General features: G+C 42.0%; 1 long non-coding RNA gene across 1 annotated transcript; it reads left to right on the top strand.

The window, feature by feature from the left end:
• Nucleotides 1-879: 879 nt before the first annotated feature.
• LOC110285978 lies at nt 880-3,601 on the top strand. The gene is made up of 3 exons (XR_002377098.2): nt 880-1,014; nt 3,176-3,270; nt 3,408-3,601. It is a non-coding gene; the product is annotated as an uncharacterized LOC110285978 (long non-coding RNA).
• Nucleotides 3,602-4,642: the final 1,041 nt, after the last annotated feature.

Genomic DNA, 4,642 nt, shown 5'->3' with positions numbered 1-4,642 from the left:
TGATGGTGAGTGGTCTTGGTTTCTGTTAGTAAGATTCTTACATTTACCTTTCACCATCTGGTAATCTCTGGAGTTAGTTGATTTAGTTGTCTCTGGTTAGAGCTTGTTCACAGGTGATTCTGTTAGCCTCTATCAGCAGACCTGGGAGACTTGCTCTCTCCTCTGAGTTTCAGTGGTAAAAGCACTCTCTGCAGGCAAGCTCTTCTCTTACAGGGCAGGTGCACAGATATCTGGTGTTCAGACCTCCCTCCTGGTCGAAGATGAAGGCTCAAAACAGGACCTGTCCCCAAAGCTAAGTTGCTTTGGCCTGTCCCAGAAGCTCTTAGCTTCTGTATTCCACACTCTCACCTGTGCAAAATACTCTCGGTGGAGTCCCAGAACCAAGATGTCTGCTGCTGATGCTCAGGCAAAGTGCTCCCAGGCCGGGCAGACACCTCCGTTTATTTCTGTGTTTTCTGTGTGTGCACTTGTACATTTCATTTACTTATTTTACACACATAAGGGGCATCTGCCATGGCACATGTGTGACTGTCAAAAGATCACTTTTGAGAGTCAATTATCTCCCTCAACCATGTAGATCTCAGGAATCAAATTCAATTGAGCCATCTCATGAGAGGCTCAAAATGTCTCCAGGAAACAAAACCAATGAGATAAGTAGCTTTGGTATAAACAGGGAAAGGAAGGAGGGGAAAAGCTAGTGAAACACAACCAGGGCATTTCCTTTAAATGCTTCTGTTAGAGAAAACAAAAACTGAACCTCAAAGCTATAAATAAGTTAGAGATTAACTAAAATAGATCAGCCAAAAATGGCAGTTAAGCAAGTTGTTTCATTTTGCCCTCGGGCTCATTATATAAAGGTTCACTATATAAAGAACTTCCTAGCTCCTTTAGTTTGTGTTCTGTGATACAGGAATTGCTTCCTAGTCAGCTTCCTAAAATCCTGCTTTATCCTAAACTCCTAAGGACAGAAAAGAGCCAAGCATGGGATCAGAGAGTGCCAACTTCAGGATGTCTGTAAGTCTGATTTATAAGGAAAAGTCTCAGTCGGTTGACTGCCCTTGGGAGGAATGTAGTCCTGTTTTTTGGCCTTAGGAAGAGTGGATGCATGCATCTGATTTCAAACCTTGTGTGAAAACTCAGCCACCGTGAAGAGGTAAGGTACCCATGGGAAGCAATGATTTCTTTGCAGGTCAATGTCTCCCTGTGTCCACAGAGCTGGAATATGGTCTGAGTGTAGGAAGGAAGAGAGACTGGTGGCTTGACAGGAGCAGGATCTTGCTCTAGAAGTTGTGACATGAACTCTGTGTTCCCTGCAATTGAAATCCTTCCACCTGCACAACCAACCACACACAGCCTCTTCTGAGTCACCATTCCTCACCCCTCTCCCAAAGCTTGCCCCTCCACAGAGTAACATACTCACACACCACACATTCCAATCCTATCCATGAATGTAAAAACACACTTGTGTGCACGCACGCACACACACTCACACACACACAGAACTTTAAAACAGATTCAAAAGAGAACTATGGAGACTCAAGAAAAAATTACTGACATTAGAAAGAAAGAAAAAAATCCACAAGGCAGGATGGCAAGCTGTGTGGATCTTGGTAGTTGTTAAGATGGTGAGAAAAGAAGAGAAATTTACACTTAATAAAGTACACAACAAGCGCGCTAGGAAAATAGAAGCAGGCACCTAGGGCCTTTGCTTTTTACATTTTATTTTGAGGGGTACAAATGTGGTCTCCTCTTAGGTGACACCTGGTCTACACCTGGGCCCAAATATCTCTAATAAGCTAGACTAATATCTTCAAGGTGTCAATTAAAGAGACACTCGTGAAAATAAGATTTGTTCAGCATGGCTACTCTGAGAAGAAGAACAAATAAAAGCTCCATTGCCTCCCCCCACTACTACCACACCACCACCAAGTTTGTCTTTTCATTTTAGAGTAAGATTTGGATTTAAGATACATGCCTTTCAGGCATTTGCCTTAGGCACCTAAGTGACACTTCACCTTTTCAAACCAACCAAAGAGGAAATAAATAACCTTACTGTTTTTTTTTTAACTTGTAATCAGCTAGAAGTTTCATTGCATAGCCTAGAACTCAAAATTGTGTTTAAGACAGAATAATTATTACGTGTTACAATCAGTTCACCTTTCAGCTTTATTAGCTTTGGGACAGGAGGGAATACTTGAACAGCATCAATTCATATTGAGCTTTGTTATCCTCTGCCGTTCATCTTTACCTTGAGTTAGTTACAAGCAGCCTTCAGATCATTGGCTCTTACTGAGAGCCAGTGCAACTGGATTTCCAGTCTAGCAATGAGAGTCCAGTTGCTTGAGTATGCCTTGTGTGGAGATTTTTCATCACTGCACTTGAAATCTGTTCTCTGTCTTTCTTCTAGTTTCCTATCAATCAAGGCATTGCTAATACCAACTCATCTCAGAAGATGATGACATACAGACATACAGCTATCCACATATCTCCAATGGTTTCATGGCTTTAAAGGGCACTCCCAGTCTCTTCCTGCCTACCTAGTATCAGGCTTATAGTCCCCTGGTTTCCTCCTCTGCTGAGTTAGTTCACTTTACTGGCTTTTTCACCAGCCAAAAGGAAGCCTCACTTTCTCCTCCTAACCCCCTCAAAATTCCACTGTCACAGGTGAGCAGATTGTCTCAGAGCCTGGCTTTATCTAGTAGCTCAGAGAAACAGTAGAAGTGTACATCAGTTCCAGTAAAACTACTCATCACTGAAGATAGTCTCCGTTCCGCCAGGAGGCTTTTTCCACAGACCTCTTCTTCCCTCGTGATGCTCAGACCTCTTTTCCCCTCTATCTCACTTTCTTCTGTGTTCTTATACCCAGTACAAACACTGTTCACTACCAACACAGAGCACTTTCACTGTCTCACCGACTCCAGACCACACCTCTCAACCTGGGCAAACAACCAAAGCATTTGCCTGGGGTAATGACACCTCCTCCTTAGAGGATCACTGATGGTGAGGGGTAAAATAAAAAACCCTTTTGCATCCACACAGGATCCTCTTAAAGACAGAGAGACAATGGAGGACTTCCCAAAGCCATAGAGACAGTCCATGATTAAGCTAATTTCAAAATTGAATTTTTTGGTGTCCAAACTTGTTGTCAGGTCCTCTCTGTTTATTCTGCTCCTAGATCCCATTAGCAGCTGTTTTTGGTCTGGTAGCTGTCTTGTATGAAGGTATTAGAAGACTTTTCAAGTACATGAACAGCCCTAAAGGTGGCAATAGGTAAGTGGCATTTAGAGGGAGACTGAACAAGGTTTCCCATACCCTGTTCAGAAACAAGAGTCACACAATGTCTAAGCCCTCTGAGTGTGACTATCCTCCTGTCACTCAGTGTTCCACCTTGTGTCTGTATTTTCCAGGAATATGTGAGCCCAGAAAACATCTAAACAGCATTCAACGAAATCCAAGTGAAATCTACCATATAATTGAGCAAATCTAAAGAGTGTCTTTCACTGGAACCCAAAGAAGTCCTCCACCTTCTGGGCTTTCCTAAGCCAAGGTCTCCCTTTTCTAACAAATAAAGAAATATCTTACCCATTGCTTTCACCCTGAATCTTGTGATTTGATTCAGTTTGATAAATCATAGTTTATTGAATACATAGGAATTTAATGTGTATTTTAACCAAAATTTCTCCCCAGGGCATTTATTGTTTTGTTGTGTGGGCATCTATAAGTCTTACTGTATTCATGTATGTATTCCCCTAGCCTGAGTTTGTGGGTTGGAAGATCAATTATCTACAACTGTGATTTTCTACAATCATTTATTTACTTAATAACTATGTATTGAATGCTTATTTGATATGTTAAAAGCTCTTTTCAGGGCAGGAGTTAAGTAAACTTTGTGAAAAACACATTGTCCTTGATCTCAAAGAATTTGAGGCTTTACAAAGCAGATACTTCATATATTAGTTGGCTGTTTATCACTGTGTCACAACCTAGTTGTGAGGAAGAGAAATCTATTTTGCTCCAATTTAAAGATTCAAAAGCATAACACTCCATTGCCCCAGTTCTAGGGAGAACATTTTAACAAAGGGAAGACGGTAGTATGGAACCTCTCATTAAGATGAGCCACAGTTTGTCCATCCAGGAACAGAGGAAGCTGGGTAGAACCAGACTTGCTCTTTTCATAACTACCTGTGAGAGTTACAGCTCTGAGGGAAAAGGCTTCCCCAGTGGAGGTATTTCCCCAGTGAAAGCCTTACAGCTATGAAGGAAAAGGTATCCTTACCGTTGAAAGCCAAGAAATACCAAAAAGTCACACCATGACTCAACAAACTTCACACCAGAGATTCATTGGGAAAGACACAAGATGGTAGCTGCCTCTGCTTGTGTGAGAAGTAGCAAAGAACTGAGCAGAAGGCAGTTATATAGAACTTTATATAGGGCTTTTGATGGGTTGGAGCTCTCCAGGGTGGCTTGGGATTAGAGAAATTTTGTGGCCTGATCTTGGGGCAAGCTAGGGATTGATGGGGTTTTGTGGCCTGATATTGGGCTTTTTTTTCTGTAAGGTGTTAAGGTTAGAGAAGTCTAGGGCACAGGGCACCACCAAGGGCTTACACTACCCTCTTATAAGGGGTACTTACTGCAACAAATG

Source organism: Mus caroli, chromosome 19 (assembly GCF_900094665.2).
Source record: "Mus caroli chromosome 19, CAROLI_EIJ_v1.1, whole genome shotgun sequence".
In the NCBI taxonomy this organism is placed as follows: Eukaryota; Metazoa; Chordata; class Mammalia; order Rodentia; family Muridae; genus Mus; species Mus caroli.
The sequence above is the reverse complement of the archived record's forward strand: the minus strand, read 5'-3'. Positions and strand labels throughout refer to the sequence as shown.